Source organism: Pleurodeles waltl, chromosome 10, assembly GCF_031143425.1.
Source record: "Pleurodeles waltl isolate 20211129_DDA chromosome 10, aPleWal1.hap1.20221129, whole genome shotgun sequence".
In the NCBI taxonomy this organism is placed as follows: Eukaryota; Metazoa; Chordata; class Amphibia; order Caudata; family Salamandridae; genus Pleurodeles; species Pleurodeles waltl.
This window is the reverse complement of record NC_090449.1, coordinates 915501643-915523728: the sequence shown is the minus strand read 5'-3', so window position 1 is coordinate 915523728 and position 22086 is coordinate 915501643. Positions and strand designations below refer to the sequence as shown.

General features: G+C 46.0%; 1 protein-coding gene across 3 annotated transcripts in view; it reads left to right on the top strand.

Annotated features, from left to right (window-relative positions):
- The window catches only part of LOC138262023 (ATP-dependent translocase ABCB1-like), a 935493-nt gene that overhangs the window by 190813 nt on the left and 722594 nt on the right, over positions 1–22086 (top strand). The window lies entirely within an intron of this gene.

Here is a 22086-nt window from a genome sequence, read left to right as displayed (position 1 = left end):
CTCCTATATGATCAGGACAGTAGGTCCTGTACCCTGGCCTCCACAATCAATACCTCTATGCAGAGAGATTGAGAGGTGACAGTTGAATGCTTTCAATCTCCCTCCCTCTTCTACCAGCCAGCTGTCTGTCTACAGAAACTATATACCCTGGATGATGAGATAAGTTTGTGACTTGGTGTAAATCCTACCATCATTGTGTAAATACATTACAGTCAAAGATGTCAAATGTTTTCTACGGAAACTATGTTCCCTGGATGATGGGGTAAGTTTGTTACTTGGTGTAGATCCTACAATACAAATACATTACAGGCAAAGATGTCAAAAGTTTTGCTTTTTGTGCTGGTCTTTAGCTCACCAAAAACTGTGAGCACTGGTAAAAGTTATTTATCAGTCCTTTCAGCCTTTCTGTTTCTCTGGACCAACTGTCCTTGTTTAAATCACCTGTTGTGACGCATTTTCTTAAAAGACTGGTTCATATGACACCATCCAAAGATTTTGTGATGCCACAATCGGACATTAATTTGGTTTTCACTTCCTTATATAGATAACATTTGAGTGTGTGCACAGTTATCTGTTGTGTCTACTGACTCTTGCTACAGTCGTTCTCAGTGAAGTAACTACAGCTTGCTGCATGAGTTAGCTACAAGCTCTGTCTGGTTATCCATTGCACACCATATTTTTTCAGGTCAACTAGTGTTGCAGACTTGGACTGCATTTTTTATGCCATTCTTCGTTCTACCTTACTCCTCGAAAGAGGAGAGGCTTCACTGCTCATACCCTACAGAGCCTTGCTCTTTTACACTGATCATACCAAGGACCATAGGGTGGATGATCAGCTCTTTGGCATAGAATGCTAGGCATTGACAAAAATTATGATTCTGAGCTGGATAATACTCTGTATTATGATCTGCTACTCCCTGATCTGAAACAGCCTTTGTAAGGTTGTAGGCCTACAAAACATGTACTGTATCATGAATTTTAATGAAATGTTGCTTAGCTGTACCTAAAGCACCAACTAACAAAGGTATTACCCTTGGTTTACCTTAAAGTATTTTTAGGTTATCTGGATCCCGTCTTGTCCAGTTAGTTATTATCAAGAACTTCTTTCTAATGAACATGAGTCTGCCCTGGCAGTACCATCTTGCCAGGGTGGGATGAGGTCATTGATGATGTGCATGCCACAACTAGTGAGTGAGGCATCTTCATCCAATCTATTTGTCTCTCTAGGATCAAGGTAGATCTCTTTGTGACCCCTAGTGGAAGGTTATTCAAGGGCTTTTCATAAATGACGTTGTAGGGGCGTATGTTGACCTTATATTATTGCCCATTGCACTTTTGATGTGTTTACCTTAGGGCTTGTTCAGCATTATCAAAGGTAAGTAACGTTTTCATTTGGAATTCATAACTGAAGTTAGTGTTTATTTAAGAAAGTAAAGGGCTTTGAGTAGCAATGAAGAAAAACATAAGGTTTTTAGTTTAGTTTAATTTCAAAGCGTATCATTTTAACTACGTAAAAACTCCAGTGCAACAATAAAAGCCTCAAAAAAACTCTCTATCTCACACACTCAAATGTCATGTAAATAAACACAGATTTTTGGGAATCATAGAAGAAGAAAGTAATATTATTTATAGTTCATGGTTCCAGGGGTCCTGATCATTCATGTAGCTCTCCCAGAATGCTCAGTGGTTGAACCATTTGGGCCTACCACAGCACAGCACTCCTACGATATGGTAGAGCTACAGTCTTCTTACCAAGAGCAGCCACAGTATAAGGAGTATGCCGGGACAGCTTTAGGTTCCTATCTGGCATTTCACCCATTATCCACTGCCATCATTAACCTCCTTCACACTAAATTACTACTACTGCCAGCAATGCGTATGAATGCTGTGTCTGTTCAGCTTCTGGGTTGGTCAGCATCCACCCCTTCATCCAGAAAGTACATGACTCTAAAGGCACAATATTAAAGTGTGCCTTGCAGCAGTGCTGTCTGCCCCAATTGTAGAGACCATTATGGCTCAGATGAATTTTCTGTATGTCTGTATTCTGAGTCGCTGTTTTCTGTAGTGACTGTGAGTACGATTAACACCAACAGCTCTGTATGTGCCTTTCCTGAGTGTGCCTACACTTACACTGAGAAATCAGAAACACTGTATACAATCAAGCAGGCAGCTCGAAAAATGCTTCACATTTCAGTGCCTCTACATAATTTTAAACACAGTCTGACAACTGGGTCCAGATGGAGGGGATACTGACAGAGCCCCAGAAATGTTTGTTCACACAGCAAGTCAGGCAAAGCACACTCTCAACCTCTCACTGTACAGTCTTGGATCCGAAGTTACAGTTTCTCCATGAAGGCTATCAGAGGGTGTAATGTTGTCTTTGGGAAATGCATCTAACCTGTTGCACAACATAGTGAATGACTTGACTCATATTTTTTACCCACCATAACCTTGGAATTACTTGGGAGGATTGCAGCAATAAATCCCATTAATGGGGAATGAAGGAGGAAGGTCTTGCGTGACACAAAGCCCTGGACAAAAGCCACTGGACCAGGCTCTGATGCACTTCAAAGGTTTAGTCAAAGTCAAAGAAACTGTATTTGGTCTAAAAAAATTAAACCACAACGGTACAATAAAATACATTACAGTATCAACATCATGAGAATTTAAAACAGTGTAAATGATTAACAGTGGGACAGATAAAAACAATGTAATGCTTCACCACTCCCAAGATCAACATAATACGTGATCAGGAAATACAATTTCATTTTGCGTGATCAAGAAGTATAGATAAATATTTAAAGCCCACCTCCACAGAAAAGCACAATAGGCTAATGATCAAAGCAAGAAAGGAGAGGAACAAAAACATCTCGCTATGTACACTTACTACAGTAAGGGTCAAAAAGAGCACCTCAATTTCATAGCTTCAGACAACAGAGACCCTGGAATAACAGCATAGGTCATAAACATGGTTAACTAATTAATCAGGAACTGGGTGTTAAATAAAGAGGAGAATAGCCTGTATGTACAATTCTGTGTGATAATTGATCACTCGGGTATATTAATAGTACATGACCAGGTTTTCGTTTGGGCAAGGCCTTATGCTTGTGTTTGAGCTTCATCTAAGGCCTTAGGTAAAGCCCAAACACCAAAATCCTAAATGCTGCTCCTAGTTGCTACTTAAAAGAGGACAAATATCTTATAAGGTAAGTTAATTCTGGAGCAGCAAGTAATTAAAGTGCTGCTGATACTGTGAGTCAATTATAATAATACTCAAGGATATTTCTTATCTTCAATATAAACCTAAGGTAGGTATAAACAGTTGCTATTAATTCATCATTTGCTAAGGATTGAAGAAAATAAAGTGCCTGAGTGCAGTGTCTGGTAAAAAAATAAAAAAAGAGGTTTAATAGTGCATGACATGCATAGAATAAAAATACCATAAAAACATTGGCCCGCATTTAAGAAAAGTGGCTCTGCACCCAATGCAGGGCCACTTTTCTTGCGCTCCTTAGCGCCCCCTAACATTATCAAGTGTTCCTGTATTTAATATACGGCACACCATGGTGTAGGGTAGGGGCAACAGTGTCAGACTTTTAGATGCTATAGATGTACTGTACAGGATTTGCACCAACATTTTGACGCTAATCCTGCAGAGTACATAGGGGCTTATTGAAAACAATGGTTTGCCCCATTTAACGCCTGCTCTGTGCAGGTGCTAAAAATAGCCACTAAAAATGGCAGAGTGGAATCTCTTAGATTCCAGTGCCCCATTTTTGCTGTAACCCTAACAGGGGAACGACCTCCTTGCATACATTATGCTGGCACAGGCATAATGTGGCACTAAGGGTTACAAAGTGGCGCAATGCATGCTTTGCCCCACTTTGTAAATATGACACAGGGAATTTGGCCTCGTTGGGCCACATTAGCATAATAAAAAATAATGCTAATTTGGTGCAAGGAGGCGCTGGGCCCTCTTAAATCTGGGCCATTGTGTGCAGACACTTAGGCCCCATTACGACCCTGGTGTTCGGTGATAATCAGGCTGGTGGTAAATTATGACTATGGCGGAAAGATCTCCGAGAGACAGCCAATGTACCACACCGACCACCGGGGCGGAAACAACAGCGACCACGGTGGTAGCCGCTTACAGCCAGGCGGATGTCAAAGTTCCGCCCACCATATTACAACAACACAATCCCCCTCCTTTTCCGGGGCATTACCAATGACATCAAAAGCCTGGTGGAAACACTGCACAGAAGTGAAATGACTCACCTTTGGAGACACAGGGAAGAACCACGCCACCATGGAACCAGAACTTCATGTATTTCCAATGATATTCTACATTCTGCTCCACCACAAACACCAACGTCGGTGAGGATGGCGACAGTGAGAACAGCCACCTAGCACACAAGGGAGGAGGGGAGGAAAAAGAGAGTGACACACACACACGCATACACACACACCATACACACAACCAGATGCACAAGAAAACAAGTTAATTCCCCTAAATTGGCTGAATAATGCAAGGACAAAACAAATTCACCAAAGTGATTGTAATAAGATCAACACAGAATAAATAATAATTTAGGCAATGTAACAGATATTTACAAATGTACATAACAAGGGGCACTGGCCAGTCCTAAGTTTGCTTGGGCCACATGGCCACAGGCAAAAAGTCCAAGGCCCCACTTGTCACCTGCATCAACATGGAGAGAATACTGCAGGGGCATCAGTTGGTAAATAGCCAGACACCTGAGGGAGTACCTCAGACGGAAGCTGAAACAAGACCACTGGTTCTGGAGGGGACAACATACCCTGTTCCTGGTCCTGGGGAGTGCAAGGCCACAGTCTCTCGAGTGGGTGTCTTATCCACTGGTTCTGGAGGGGGCAACATGCCCTGTGTTTGGTCCTGGGGAGTGCAAGGCCACACTCTCTTGAGTGGGTGAATACCCCACTGGTTCTGGAGGGGGCAAACATGCCCTGTGCTTGGTCCTGGGGAGTGATGGGCCACAGTCTCTCGAGTGGGTGTCTTACCCACTGGTTCTGGAGGGGGCAACATGCCCTGTGCTTGGTCCTGGGGAGTAATGGGCCACAGTCTCTTGAGTGGGTGTCTTACCCACGGGGTTCTGGAGGGGGCAACATGCCCTGTGCAGGGGAGTGCAGGGCCTCAGTCTCTTGAGTAGGTGAATACCCCACTGGTTCTGGAGGTAGCAATATGCCCTGTCCTTGGTCCTGGGGAGTGCAAGACCACAGTCTCTCGAGTGGGTGAATATCCCACTGGTTCTGGAGTGGACAGGCCACACAGCAGCCCATGAACGCAGGATTACATTGCGTCTGCCGCAGGTGACGGCTGCACTGTGTTGGTGGTGGAAGGAGGCTCCTGCACATCCCCTGCACCTTTGGACGTCTGCACTGTGGTGGTGCTGCTGGTGGTGGGAGGCTCCTGCACATCCGCTGCTCCCCCGGATGGATGCACTGTGGTGGTGTTGCTGGTGGTGGGAGGCTCCTGCACATCCCCTACACCCTCGGGTGGATGAACAACCATGGTTGGTGGTAGGGGCTCCATCACAGTTTCTGGTGCAGGCTCCTTGCCCTTCCTGTCTGCTGGTGCAGGCTCCTTGCCCTTCCTGCCTGCTAGTGCAGGCTCCTTTCCCTTTCGGGTGGCAGTTGCAAGCCCTTGCCCTTCCTGCCTGCTGGTGCAGGCTCCTTGCCCTTTCAGGTGGCAGGTGCAGGCTCCTTGCCCTTTCAGGTGGCAGGTGCGGGCTCCTTGCCCTTCTTGTCTCCTGGTGCAAGCTCCTTCCCCTTTAGGCTGGCTGGTGCAAGCTCCATCCCCTTCAGTAAATGTGGCCTGGATTCCTTTCCACCACAAGTACGTGGGGATGGAACTGGGCCCCTGGACTGTGTGGCTGAGGTGCTTCGCTGGGTTTGTGATACCCTGGCCATACGTGCAGGACAGGGGGAGGGGTAGAGAAGAGGTCAGTGGGGGATAGGAACAGTTTTTTAGGGAAATTGGGGCAGGAAGAGGGAGAAGGAATGGAAGTGGAGGATGAGGGAGTGGTTGGTGGAGGTGTCTGTCTGCAGGATTTCGATGCAGGTTCATCAGCTGTATGCTGTTGTGAGGTGGATGGCTGTTGGGTGTCTGAGTGCTTGCGTTTGTGTACTTTAGGAGGGGGGGATAGATACAGTGGGAGAGGACACAGGGGACATGTGCATGGATGTTGTGGAGATGTCTGCCAGTGAGTTGTGTGTTCTGCTTGGTGTGGTGATGACGCAGGTAGTGGATGATGATGTAGTGCATGCAGGTGTGAGTGTGGACGTAGTTGGGAGGAAGGTGGTGGAGGGGGAGACAGTGGGAATAGTGGATGGTTTTGTGTCTGCAACTGGATGGTGTTTGTGTGAGTGCCTGTGGGATGAAGTGTGGTGCTTGTGTTTGCCTGTGACACTCTTGGGTGTTGGCTTTTGTGCATGCTCATCTGTATGTGTGCCTGGTATGGGTTGGGGTTGAGGAGAATGGGACTGGGAAGTGTTGGTTGGATGGGGGACGGTAGAAACAGGGACAATGGCTGTCATCAGAGAGGAGGCCAGAGCCTGAATTGATATCTGTTGGCCTGCCAATCCAGTGTGGATGCCCTCCAGGAAAGCATTAGATTGTTGCCAGTGGGCTGCCAGCCCCTGGATGGAATTCACAATGGTTGACTGCCCTACAGAGATGGATCTCAGGAGGTCAATAGCCTCCTCACTCAGGGCAGCAGGGCTTACTGGGGCAGGGCCTGAGGTGCCTGGGGCGAAGGAGATGCCCACCCTCCTGGGTGAGCGGGCACGGGCAACTCGATGAGGGGCTGCTGGGAGTGCGGTGCTGGTACGGGGGTGGCGGCTGTACCTGTAGCTGGGGTGGTCACATAAGTGTCCTCCACCACCAGGGAGCTTCCATCGGAGGAGGTATCAGAGTCTGTATTGTCCACTCCAGTCTCCGCCGTGGTGCTCCCCTCGCCCTCCGTCCCACTGGTGCCCTCAGCGTCGGTGGACTCTGCCTCCTGGGTCCTGTGGGATGCAGCTCCCTCCGTCGCCGGTGCCTCTGCTCCTCCACCAGATGATGCTAATGCAAATAAGGACAGGATGACAAAACAAAAAAGGGGGGAAGAGACAAAGGATACACTGGGTCAATCGCTGCTCCAACACCACCATTGGCGTATACAGCACCCTCACACACAGGGAATAGGCCTACGCAGTATGCATTGCACCACCACTGAGATCTCGCTAGCCACCAGCATAAGGAGAGGCACCCACCGCCAACTGCAGCACACCTGGGACCCACGCAGCCGTGACTAGTAGTGGATGCCTACAAGCTAGGAAGCAGGATTATCCCTTCAGAAACCTAGCCACCAGGGGACCTATGCTGCTATGTCAGGCCTGGCCTGGGGCACTCACTGACACACATCCACCACCCAGATACCACCCTACCATGTGTAAGTTGTAATGATAGGCACTATACTCACCCCCTTGTGGCTGCTGTGATGCCCTCAAACGCTCATCCAGCTATGAATGGGCCACCTCCAGTATGCAGGACATCAGGGTGGTCAGAGTTCGACGGCCACCCCTTCGTCATTGGGAGGCCATCCCCAGCTGGGCCTCCGTCGTCTTGCGTGCGCAGCATCTCAGGTCCTCCCACCGTTTGTGACAGTGGGTGCTCCGCCTGCCATAGACCCCCAGGGTCCGCACCTCCTTGGCGATGGCACACCATGTACCCTTCTTTTGATGGAAGCTGACCTGCAGAGACAATACACACAGGAAAATACCATTAGACAAAGTGTCCATCCTGCTTCACATATGGCCCATCATACCTGTTCACATCACCATTGGCACACACATAGCCCAGCACACAAGCTGTATGCTGCAAAGAGACATCCACCCACCCCCCTTGCACAAGGCCTTCACACACACCACTTCATGCAGGCATGCCACATGCATCGTGCCCTCAGTGTACTCACCTGTTGGTCTGGATGCCCATACGGCAGCCAATACTGGGGTAGGACCCCATCCACCAGTCTCTCCAACTCCTCCAAAGTGAAGGCTGGGGCCCTTTCCTCGGCCACACGGGCCATGGTATGTTCCAGACACAGGTCACAGCAGCACATGCAGTGTAGGTCCTCTTCTATGGAAGGCCAGGTAGCAAGTGAGAAAAATTACAGAAAATGGCGGTCACGTCCGCGGCAGTATATACTGTCACCGCTGGCGTAGATCACCATTGGCCACTGTAACCCATAGGGCCCAATGTTAACCAATGAGGAGTTGCATGGCGGTTCCCAACCGCCTCCTGCACGGCGCGCAACAACAGCAGAATTACCTCACTTCCACCTGTCCCTCCACACAGGGCAGGCAAACGCCATTTCGGGGGGTGCAGTCCTCTGGATTTATGCTGCATCACAAGAGATATTAGCACATACTGGACAAGTCACACTGACCCATTACATGTTTACAGAATGCAACCTACTGCTGTAGCTCCATTGTTCATTTTGTGACAGGCTCCTGACTCTTTTGGCCCTTAGATCCCTACTGCTGCAGAGATGGAGACATACCCCCATGCACAGACCCCTGGTTGACTTGGCAACACTGGAGGACAGGCAAATTATCCTCACCTTTAGACTTGACAGGGCCAAAATCACAGACCTGTGTGTCCAATCGGAACCTGATCTGATATTTGCTATCAGTCACCCCACTGAGATCCCCCTCTTGTGCACGTGCTATCATTACTCCATTTCCTGGCAACTGGTTCTTTCCAAGTGAAAGTGGGCTTGGCAGCAGGAATGTCACAGCCAATGTTCTCAAACGTTCTGACAAGAGTGTTGACTGCCCTGATAAAGCACATGTGCAGCTACATTGTTCTCCCCCTGGTTGAGGATTTGGCCACATTGAAGGCTGAGCTTTATGCAGTGGGACAACTGGGGCAATTGATGGAACACATATTGCATTTGTCCCTGCCCAGCAGAATGAACAGGAGTTTCCACTCCATGAATGTTCAGATGGTGTGCTTGGTGGACCAGTACATCTCCCATGTCAATGCTAAGTATCCTTGGTCGGTGCATGATGCCTTTGTCCTGAGGAATAGCAGCATCCCAAATGTAATGTCCCAACTACAGAGGCACAGGGCATGGCTAATAGGTGAGCCCGGGTTCCCACCCAGTAAATGTTGGTGTATGGGTATGGTGTGGGCCATATAGGATAGTGTGTGACTAAATGTTGTCCCTCAGTATTTGCAGGTGACTCTGTTTACCCAAACCTATCATGGCTTCTGACCCCTGTGAGGAATGCCAGGACAAGGACAGAAGAACATTATGAGGCACATGGGCGAACCAGAAGGATCATTGAAAGGACCTTTGGCCTTCTGAAGGCCAGGTTCCAGTGCCTCCATCTAACAGGTGGATCCCTGTGCTACTCACCCAAGAAGGTTTGCCAGATAGGAGTGGCATGCTGCATGTTGCACAACCTGGCCCTCAGACGCCATGTCACTTTTATGCAGAATGAGGGGACTGGAGATACATCTGTGGCAGCAGTAGACCCTGTGGACAGTGAGGATGAGGAGGTAGAGGATGAGGACAAAAGAACATCTGTGATCCATCAATACTTCCAATGACACACAGGTAGGATAGTGTAACTTTACATTTCAATGCCTTTGGTTGTAATCTGTGTGGCAATGGCATGCTGATATTTCCCACATCTAAGCCCACTTACTGTTCCCTCTGGCAATTCATTTTTCAGATGTTGGTGACCTGACATATACTCCTGGTGTGATCACTACAGTCAGCTACAGGTCATTAATCTATGGTCATTCAATGTACAGTTAATTTGCAATGTATGTACCTGTTTCAATGAATACATACTTGATATACATGACATACTCCAAATGGATTCTTTTCAAAGGGTGTTTATTGAAGTGCTAACATATAGGGGGAAAGTGCAATGGGAGGGGTGATGATGGAGGAAAGTCCAGGGTATTGTTCCGGTCTGTTTGTAGCACAGGTGCATTGTCCAAGGGGCCATAGGAAGGGGAGCAATGGCAGTTCAAGGTGGACAGGGTGACTGAGTGGGACGCAAGGGTGACAATCAGGAGAGTCACATTTTCTGGCGGGGGTCTTGGCAAGTGTCTCCGGCTTCTGTCTTGATCACAGGGAATGTTTGAGGGTGGTTCATCTTCTGCAGGGGGAGGGGTGCTGATGGCCTGTGAGTCCTGTGGCGGGGCATCCTGGCCACTAGCGGCAGTGGAGGTGGAAGGCTGTTCAGATGTCTGGCTAGTAGCAGGGGCCCACTGGTGTGAGACTGCCTCCCTCATAATGTTGGCCATGTCTGCCAGCACATGGCCATGTCTGCCAGCACCCCTACTATGGAGATCAGGGTGTTGCTTAGTGGCGTGCAAGTCCTCCCTGATCCCATGGTACTGTCCCTCCTGCAGCCGCCTGTTCTGCACGTTGTCCGGGATCTGGTCCATCATATCGTGAGAATGTTGATAGGCTCCCAGAATCTCGGAGAGTGCCTCCTGGAGAGTCGGTTCCCTGGGCCTGTCCTCCCCTTGACGCACAGCAGTCCTCCCAGTATCCCTGTTGGCCTGTGCCTCTGCCCCCTGAACCGTGTGACCCCTGCCACTGACCCCAGGTCCCTGATTGTCTTGGGTATCAGGTGTGGCCTGGGGTCCCCGTAGAGAAGGAAACACTGCTGATTGACGTGTCCTGTGGTGGTGTTTCCAGATGGTGGAGGCGGTCCAGTGGTCCCTAATGGGGCAGGTAGGTCATCCAGATCCTGAAGACCAGAGTTGCTGTCATCACTGTGGGCCTCTTCATTTGGGGGACTGGATAGTGCTGGCACATCCTCTCTGCTGACATTGGCTGGTGTACTTGTGGGAATTTAAACGATGTGTTATGGTTTATGTGTCTGACATATTGTACAGCTGTGGCTTCCCCTCTATGGTTAGATTTACCTTGCCAACGTTCACTTCTGTATGTTGGTGTATGGTGGGATTGTTAGTTCTCTATTGTATGCATGCTTTAGTGATGAGTGTCAATGCAGGACTGTGAGGGGTGTCCATGCATTGGTACAACATGCAGGGCTTGGCATTGGGATAAGTGGGATGTGTTGGTGGGGTGTGTGGGATGTAGTGGAGTGATGGGAGTGAGGGTGAGGGTATGTGTTGGCATGCAGGTGGGTGGGTGTTAATAGTAGTGAGCTAACTTACCAGAGTCCAGTCCTCCTCCGACTCCAGCCAGGCCCTCAGGATGCAGTATTGCCAAGACTTGCTCCTCCCATGCTGTGAGTTGTGGGGGAGGAGTTGGGGTCCACCGCCAGTCCTTTGTATAGCGAGCTGGTGTCTTGCTGCTATGGAACGTACCTTCCTGGTAGGTTGTTCCACCTCTTCCTGGTGTCATCCCTAGTTCTGGGGTGCTGTCCCACGGCGTTGACCCTGTCCACGATTCTCTGCCATAGCTCCATCTTCCTAGCTATTGATATCTGCTGCACCTGTGCTCCAAATAGCTGTGGCCCTACCCTGATGAATTCCTCCACAATGTAACCTTTAGCTCCTCCTCTGTGAAATGGCGGTGTGTTTTTGGTGCCATGGATGTTTTGTGATGTGTGTTGGTGAGGGTGTGTTGGGTAATGTGTTGGGGTGTGTGATGTGGAGTGTGTGAGTGGTGTATAGATGTGAGTAGCGTGTGGCTCTAGTTGTGTCAGTGGTCTTGGTACCTCTCTGGTGGCAATGCTTTGTAGACATAAAGGGTTGTGGGTAATGTGTGTGTGTGTTTTTATAGTGGTGTGGGTGTGTGGGTATGGTGTGTGTATAGGTGTCAGGTGTGTGTTGTTTTGTTTGTGGGTGTCCATTGTGTGCACGGCAGTATGTACTGGCAATGGTTTATTGCCGTTGAATGTTCGCCGTGGTCATTCGTGGGTCAAAATGTGGTGGGTGTTGTTCTCTTGGCATAACGGTGTGGGTTTTGATAGCGCCACTTTAGCACTGACCTTTGGGCTGGCGGATTTGTGTGCGTGGCTGTATTCTGTCGGATTGGTGTGTGTGTGTGTCATAATATCCTTGTTCGGGTGGTTATGCTGTTGCTCCATATATGAATACAAAGACAGAGGTCCATTTGTACTTAGTGGTGTTAAACTGCTAGTTACTTTGTCCTGCTTTTGCATCTTGAGGCACTGACCAGATTGCTGGCTATTAGCTACGGGCTCTTTCTTAGGAGTAAAATTACATTATCATTACTGTTCCTGGAAACCAGGGTAAGCTCAAATGGCTTCACAAATGGAGAGGGCCCTCTGGGTGCAGCGTATTACAGTGGAAGGGTGGTTGGCTCATATACAGGGCAAGCGAGTTGGTAGATGGCTCTTGGAAAATTAGAAACATTGGATGGTTCAACTTTCTATTTGGAGATATATTTACATTTTTGGGGACTCTAGGGGTGTGGATGATTCTGCCTGATCAGGGGTACTTCGTGATTGAGTGATTGGGCTTAACATGGCCTAGTCAGTTGCCCTGATTTTTCTATGCTTTTCTCAGCCTTTTACTTTCCCTTTTTGAGAGCAACCTTCAAGGTGCGAGTAATGATGGGTTTGGTGACCTTACACTGTCTCATCAGTACTATTTGGCTTTAAGGGGGAAATATCAGATTGAGTTCTAGAACATTTGACGTCTTCCAATATGGCAACTAGAATGCATGGGACAGATGTAAGCATATCAAAAGTGCGCAAACAAGTGTGGTAACTGGTGACAGGGTCTATTTGGACTCTCTGGACCATTTATTTTAAAACCTTTAATTTATTATCTATTCCACAACATGAACTAATAATGCATTAAGCAAGTCCACCTACAGCTATAATTAATCGAAATAAAGTTTTAGGGCCGTAATTATCACTTCCATGCTACGTAAAAGAGAGCCCCAAAGGAGAAATGTCTGCCCAGCAGGGTTACTAATGTTGTAAGTTTGTTTGTGTTGTCAGGTAACTTAAACCTTTGGCATTCTGCTGCTTCTTTAGCCAGTACCCCTCCTATAAATGGGGACACAGGATTAATAAGGGATGTGTTCCAGATGGTATCATAAAACTTGTTGTTAGAAGATGAATTTGGGAGATCTTAAGTCAAACGATCAGGCAAAAAAGATGGTTTGGGAGAGACAACTTTATAGGGCTGAGCAAATGATTATAACTTGCCACGGTCCCCCTCTTGTTAGACCTGCTCCATACTCAGCTCAGAAGGATTTATTCAATTTCCTATAAAATAAGGGAGTCGGCTGACTCATCTACGTCTACTTCCACCAAAACAAGGGCCTTGTTAGGTGCTGCCCCCTTCCTAGCTCTATTGGCACTGTTGGCACTATTGATGCTAGACTGGGCCAGAAGTATACCTAGGCAAGATGGCTTAGCCAAAGATGTGCTTGAATCCTCTGGACGCATCGGGTCCCCACTGAGTTGATCAGTTGCACCTGATTTTAGGAATTTGAGAAATTTGACAGCGAATAGACCCAATGAGCTCAGTGAGTGTACAATGACTCATGTAGTAATAAACCTCCTGTTGATGGGTCTGCTCTTCAAAAGTTGATTGGGAATCCTGGTTCACTTACTTGCCTTTGCTATTGATAACAGGTCTTGAGATTTAAGTAAAGGGGAAATGCAGATGTTAATAGCAGGCTTCTTATAGTCCATAAATTTGACTTTCTTTGCAGCCGGCAGGGTGAATCTCAAATCCTGTGATGGAACGTCACTTGAGACCCCTAGCTCCCTTGATTTCACTTTGATGTTAACTTTATTACTTCCTTTGTTTTTTTGTTTTATTTTTACCCCTACAAATGTGTCTAATAGCTGGACTGACACCCCCTCGAATCTTGCCTGATCTTTTAATTACATTTATCAGTTAATCAGTTCTTGTTTGTTGCTTATGGCTCTTTCTGCAGGGCTCCTAACAACCCTGTTGATACGGCCTGAAGAGGATTTGAAGAGACATCCAGAAGGCCATGAAGGGGTAAAAATAGCTGCTCCTGTCCACTGTCCACTGTCTAACTTCTTTATCTACTGGAATTAGATAGTGTGAAGTGTATGTGTAAGTAAGATGATATAAGTGCAAAGTAGTATATGAATCAGTTGCAGCTTAACAAATATCTGTCAGCGTGCACACTTCTGATCCCTCTGGATGGAATAGGAGAATGTGCTGATATCCAAGTGAATTCCAGTTACATTTATTTTCTCAGTTGACAAAACTCCAATGTCAATGTCTGAGTGCTCAGAAGATGGAACGCTGAGAGTCTGGGATCTGATACATTGGTGCAAGGATTCTTGTGTTTCAGACAGGATTGTTTTGCGCTGGTAGGGGCACCTCCCTGCACAAAACAATCCTCAGAGGCACTTTCTTCTTTCTATGCGTGCTGCATAATGCAGCATACATAGAAAGAGGAACTAACGAGGAGTAATAAAGATATTTCTTTGTGTTACACCTCACCTGGGAAGGCATAGGATTTTGACGCATTCCCAGGTTTTCGGAAATCATAAATCTGGGAATGCGCCAAAATCCATGGGGAGATGAGTGGGAACACCCACACTCCATCCATGGAACACCTTCCAAGGGTAGAGGAGTGATCTGTGCTTCGTTGTGTTACTCTAGATTTATCAAACCAGGCAAGGCCATGCAAGGTGGCCTTGCATGGCTTGATAAATTCAACATACAAATTGTTTCACTGTTACACCCCGTTGCCTGGTACAAGAATGGCGCAGCTCCTTGATAAATATGCCCCAGAATGTGTACAAAATATTGACTTCACTGGCTCAGTTTTGCCCTGCCCGAGAGGAAGAGCAGCACTGCTTACTGCTATGCCCAGCTGTCCCACCCTGCACGGAATGAGCTTCTATAGCTGAATGATACAGACTACTAAGGCTAACTGCTGCATCCCGAATGGAAATGGCTCGGGTTGTCATGCAGGCTTATGAACACTAAAATACTGATATTCACTCCTTCAGCTTCTTGGTGTCCATTTCTCTAGTTCTCAGTCATGGTGATTGTAGTGTGTTTTATGATGCTGGTGGACTGTGCGTGGTTTGTGCAATGCGCAGCAGGATAAAACAGCATTTCTTCTCGGAAATTACAGTGAAAATGTTAATTTTAAAAGCTTAGCCCTTGTCCCATGTCTTTCGTCATCAAAGCCCAGTTTTCCCCTTATATGTAACGAGAATACAGCCTGGCTCTTGGCACTGAAGCATTCCACAGAACCTGCTCTTATCTACTACCATGTGTGCGGGGTGGTGAGTAAAAAGCTTGTCCAACAATCACCCCTACACAGAAGCCTCAAAACATCCTAGGGGGCTTCGGTGAGGGGTACCTGCACACAGGAAATCTATGCAGCATCATCAGCAGACTGGGATTGGCACCCAGGAGGTAGCTGGGAAATCACGGAAGAAGTGACACTGCAAACTTGACATGCATCAATACATGCATAAAGTCGAAGTGGCACATGAAGCCTTTGGGGGGCACAACTGGCCAGTCACCATCTCTGTGCAGGGTCAGTGCTATGACCCCCATCAGCTTCTGTGCGCTGGGGCCAAGGCATGTCTCCTGCTAGTACCACATAGTACACACACATTGAGATTATACTTGCATGGAGGTGAACTTTTTTGCCAGGGCAGACTGATTTATTTACTCTACCAATTGAATGGTCATATTCTGTAGAGTGGCAAAAGTCCATAAACTGTGACTAATAGTTATAAATCCCGAGTGCTGTGATATGGGCTCACCGAAAATGTACCTTGATGGTGTAGACTCTTACAGGAAGTTTAATATTTGTGCAAGAAGTTTGAGTTGTCTGTAGTCCGACCTAAAATTTTAAAAAATGAATGCTAAAATTGTGAAGTGAAAATATTAAGGCACTTATTAAAAAAAATACTAAGATGAAAACAGATTAAAAGGAAAATAATACATTTTTTGTCCAATAAGTCAGGACAAGAATGAGCTGCAATGAGATGTTAGATGTTAGATGAAGCATACTGTAAGGAAAGTATTTTAGTGGATTTCAACAAGTTATACACCACACTTCAAGTCAGCAAAGTGAAAAGGCATTCTGAATTAAAAAGAAACTAACAATCGTAGTGTGTTTTTCATTTGATTATAGAAAATGTTGAGCACTGTGCACGGGTTTGATACAGAAATAAAACGTGAGTCTCACCTAGGAAAGACCAAGGATAAGTGAGGATATGTGTGGGGGGTACTTTATGTTAATAAAGTTATAACGTTAATTAGAAATCTCTATATGTAGAATGGTGACAGAGGCAAAGACAACCACGAAGTTAGTCTAGTGGTATTACCTAATATTATGTAATTGACTTCTAATAAAAGTCACATCTGGTCATTCAGGAGATGGTAACTGTGAACTTGTAGATTACCAGTACAAGATACACTGATGGACTGGTGCAATAGTGTTAATACATGTCACAGAAATTAACAGTTTTGTATTCCCTTTCACCTTCATCAGGGTTAAGATGACCACCATATTCCAGGTCATCTCGGAGGTGTTTCTAGTCCTGGGTTTTCATATGACAAATTCATTTATTCTGGGTGGTGTTGTCTTGATTTACTTCAATCTGCAGTAATTAAGCAAGTAATCAAGTCCCAGAAGCCTTCGTACAGGTACCAAGAAGTGCTATATACGAGCACCCCGGTCCGGCTTCATGGTTAACGTGTTAGATTAGAACCTTTTGTGCTCAGGGGACAGGGCCAGCAACCGGGAGAAGAGACTGGTCCCAGCAAACGCAGCGCCAGGGAAGTGCCACTGTGTACAACAACAGCAGAGAGGACTTCAAGTCCCAAAATCCCTTGTAACATTGCACCTGTACCAATAAGTGCTAAATAAGAGCATTGCTGTCCCGCTGGCTGAGACGTGCGCAGGCTGCACCCAGGCAAAGCCTGGGTCAAAGGCACACACCTCCATGCCCGTCGGAGCCAGGATGAGCCTGGGCAAGGCCACCTCTCTTGGCTTTTTATAAAGAGACTTTTTTGGAAGCAGGTACTTTGATTTACAAAGATAGTGTTTTTAAAAATTAACATGCTGGGAGTTAGAAAAGACCCACAATATTGAGCCGATGAAGGTTTGATCCTTGAACCGTTGCTGACTATGTTTGGAATGTAAACAAAGGAACAGTTAGACATTGGTTTGACTGTCTGGCATTGTGTAAAACACTTTGGCGGGATATATTGTCATTAACAGGTTCGTAGGCCATTGTTAGGAATTTTAGTTATGCATGCTAGTGCACAATCAGTCAAAGGTTTTCTAGGGTGCGCAGTCCCGAATGGGGAAACGTAAAGCAACAGAAGCACCCCCTGGGAAGGGAAAGACACCGAAGCTAAAGAGGAGTGTGGCAGACAATTGTTTAGTAGCAGACATAGACAGCCTCATAGAGGAGGTGGAAACTATGTTAGGAGGGAAATCTAATAATCAAAAACTGTCTGCAGGCAAAGATAACGTATCTCTGTGTCAGAAAGGACTCAGGAGGCCAAAGGTCTAAAAATCAGCATGACTGTGTGGGGACATCTAACCAAAATAAGCACACAACGCGAAGCAAGCAACATCTTTAAACCAAGCAAGACTGCCAATAACCCTAAATTCTCCAGAGACAAGCACAGTTTTGATACAGTCCTGGGGGGATGGAGGAGGTGGAAAGAAAGGCCTTATTTGTACAAATAGATTGATCCCACTAGTAAATAATGAGGGGGAGATGGTTGACCAGGTCCTACGAACGTGTGCATTAAAGGAGGTAGATCACGAGAGCAAGGGCAAGGCGAGCACATACAGTTACCGAGAACACAGAGCTGCATTTGCTGCACTAGGGAATGGCAGGAATTATTGTTAGCAAAAGTGAATGCATTAGAAAGGGAAGTTGAGGTCCAGTAAAGTCCCCAACGGCACAACTAGGGAACAATAAGGTAACTTCCTCTTGTAAATTATTAACAGAACTAGAGCAAGGGCACACAAAAGTATCATATTGGCATATTTGGAAACCTCAATTCGCACAGGGAAGAGCCCCACTGGACTGCACAAGAGGCACCACCCCAATCTTAGAGAAGACATCAAATGGATGAAGGCGGTGTATTGCGTAAAGACCTGCAAGAACAAAAATGGGAAACCACAGAGGCAAGCACACTATTAAAGAGGGAAAAATGTAAACAGGGAGCATAGAATCTATTAAAGGAATGTCCCGAAACTTAATAAGGGAAGCTGGGCAGGAGAGGACTGCCTGAAAAATAAAATTACTCTCTGGATTAGGCATAAACATCAATGTTTATCAGTTGTGCATTCGGATATAGTGAGGGTGGAACGTTTGACAGAAGATATTGGAAATTGTGACACCATTTTAGTAAGCTGCTCGAAATAGAGCAATTGTTGATGGCATAATAGCAATGGAATTAAGAGCAAGCTCAGTAACCCATCAGACTATGAGGTTCAAATTGAGTAGAACTATGGTAATTCAAGCTTCTATCAAGAGGAACAGTGGTTCATGAGTAAATACAGCACATCATAGGCAAGAAACACAGGATTTAGAATCTGTACACTGACTGAATATAAAAACGCTTTATATGACACTAAGGAAGGCCCTCTAATGGAATGGGGAAAGAATCTTGAGAGAATTCAGGGAGTGAGGTGTGAGGCAGGAAATGCGTCAGTTAGTATAGAACAGGAGAAATAAAGACAAAAGTAACAGTGATTCAAAGTGAGAAGCTTACATGAAGGTCTCCAGGGCTCAAGAAACTGATTCCATAGCTTTGGTTTCGTGGAACGTTGAAGGGTTGAAAGATAAGCTTCAGGACCCAGACTGGCATCATTGCATTGAACAGTTTCACATTTGTCTGTTCCAATAGACTTGGTTAATAGATCTACCATACAAATCAGGTTGAAAAACGTTTTATATTGCAGTGATTCCATCTCTAAGATGTAGATGTTCTGGTGGTCTTGTCCTCTGGGTCAACATTATTCTAGATGTCACACTTAATGTACATCAGGTTGATTTGCAGGACATTTTCGATGTATGTCTTAGTACGAAGGATATGACTTATTTCCATCTATTCAATGTTTATAATAGGCCTTGTACAATAAAGTTGGAGTCCCTGGTCATAGCCATATTGGATGGTGTGCTAAACTATATAATTCCTAAAGAGACAGTAATCATAGGGGGTGATTTCAATTGCACCTATGAGTCAATAAATGGCAACAAGTTAATGTTGGGGGAATAGGATGCAGCAAGGGGACTCCCACAGTTGGACATAGGTCTATGGTTCCAGGCACTGTGGCAGCAATGCAATTACCACATATGACCATAGACCATGATTTAACAGAGTGCAGTGGTAGTGTCTTTGCAGGGAACGCTGTGGATAGCACATTGCACACATTCAGGAGAGGTAGTATACAATCAAGGATAGACTACATTCTACATGGTATTAATAGTTGGCATAGGATTACCATTTTGAAAGTGGATAAAAGAGAAGCTAGTGACCGCTTTCCACTATGAAATGATAGGGAGCTCTATAGAAACACATTGATTATACAGGAATCCTCCCGTAACTCAGCCATTGATTGGGAATGATCAAGGAACAGTTAAGTGGTCTTGTGTAATGTGTAATCCCTGGTACACAGCAGAATGCAAGTTGTCAAAAATTACTATTTCTAAAGAACCTAAAGGAGGGTAGTGCTAACCAGGCAAGGGAAGCTAGGAATAGTTATAAGAAAATGCTGACTGCCACTCAAAGAAGACGGGAGGAGGAAAATTGGAATGACCTTATCCAGGCTGCAAAATTAAAAGATGAGGTCAATTTCTGGAGAATAGTAGCTAAAGGAAGTAAGGTTGTATAATTACAAACTGAACATCATTAGACCGTGCTACTTGTGTTAAGCTCTTCACAGCTCTGTATTCTACCCATGAGGAATGCTCGCTGGTAATGCAATATTCTAAGAACAACAAGGGTTGTATATCGCATTATAATATGGAGGAGACCTCACAAGCAATATATAGAATTCAGCCAGGGAAAGCTCCAGTTATGGAGATCTTCATAAGCATGACAAGGACGTATGGGTGCCCTGTGTTAACAAGGACACGAACACTGTTGCATCAAAAGCCACCAATTTCTGCATCTTGAAAAGGGGCCATAATAGTAGCTATATATAAAAAGGGGAGCAGAAAAAAGCCAGGGAGCTATAGGCCTGTTAGTCTTATAGATATAATGAAGAAAATCTATGCAAGACAGATTCTTAAAAGATAGAGAGATTGGATTTATAACAGGAACGTCATATGAACCTTCCTAGCAGGGTTTAGAGCACACACAAGTACCATTGCCCAAGTGTTCAGATTTAAGTGCATTCTATGGAAGTAAATTAAGATTAAGGGGGTACACATCTATGTAGCCTTCATAGACATAAAGGCAGCATTCCATATGGTACGGCGAAAGGCCTATGGGCATCATGAGAGAACCAGGGTGTACCTGGGGACATTCTTGGCTAGACAGTCAGGATGTGAACTGAATGGTGAATTGATGCAACCAATCCCAATAAATAGAGGCCTGAGGCAGGGTTGCGTGTTGGCGCCTATCCTGTTCTCACTCCACATTAATGATGTGGTGGACCATATTAGCAAATCTATTCATGTTTCCCCAAAATGTGGTGGTAGCACAGTTTCTGCACTACTATTCAGAGACGACACTGTTTTGATTTCAGAGACTCCTAGGGGTCTGCAAAATTTATTGGATATTTTTACTGCATATTGTGTTGAGAAGAGTTTAGAAATAAATATTGGAAAACTAAGTATAGACCATAAAACCACAAAGGAATTTCAAAATGGATTTCAAGTTGGGCAGGCAAACTTTAGAGTTTGTGCCCAACTTTGTCTACCTGGGTGTAACTCTTGACTCAAGTATGTTGTGGAACCCCAAAATACTTAAGGCCAGCATGTCATGACACATAGCGCTGTAGATATAGGCCCCTAGTGCCACAGGAGCGTCACACTTAGTGACGCTCCTGTGGCACTAAGCACAGCTCTGTATTTACAAGGTGGTGTTAAGCCACTTTTTGTGGCTTAACGCCAACTTGTAAATACGGCCCCTTCCCACACAGCACTGTGCATGGAAGGGGCGTGCAATGGGTGTTGCTGTGGGCGTGCTACAGCAATACCCATTGCATTTTGACACTGCCTCAGATGTATGAAATTTCATAATCCTGAGGCAGCGCCAAAATCTAACGCCACCCCCAGGGGTGGCATGAGCAGGACGCAACGAGGAGGAATACTTTATTCTTCCTCGTTATTTGCTTTTTCTATGCGTGCTACATTCTGCAGCACACATAGAAAGAGCAAAATGCCAGAAATGATTGTTTATGTGCGGGAAGGTGTCCCTTCCTGCACATAAACAATCATTTGAACATGATGCTTTGGGACTTCTGTGTGTGCTGCATTATGCAGTACACACAAAAGTGCCAAAGCACCATTAGTGATTATTTATGTACAGGAAGGACACCTTCCCGCACATAAACAATCACAGCCCTGAACACAGACATATTGCACGATTGTGCAAGGATGCCTGCATTGGCAGCTCAATTTAGTGCCAGCGCAGGGGGAATTCGAGGGGTGCGCCGTATTCAGTTATATACGGCGCATCTGTGTTTCTAAAGTGACGCAACACCGAGCTGCCAATTTTGGCGCAGCATGTGCTGCGCCACTTTTCAATAAATCTGGCTCATAGATCTAGGGATGACCTTAACAAATGTAATGCATCAGTGAGTAGATTGATTACACTGTCTTTAGAAATATATAAGCAGTGGCAGAGGAGCGTTGCCTCACTGGCTAAGAGCCAGCAGCAGAAAAATAAACAATATTTCATTATTGCTTTATTTTTCTGCTGCTGGCTTACCTAGCTTACCTAGCTTGTGAAGTGAGGCGCGGGGCTGGGCAATGGGAGGGGTAAGGGTAGGAGGAGCGGAGTTTTGGCTGGCACACTTAGGTTTCTCCAACCTGGCTGTGTTGCACAGCCAGGGTGGAGAAACTGCACAGACCACAGTGCACTGTCTAAGCAGCAGACCAAGC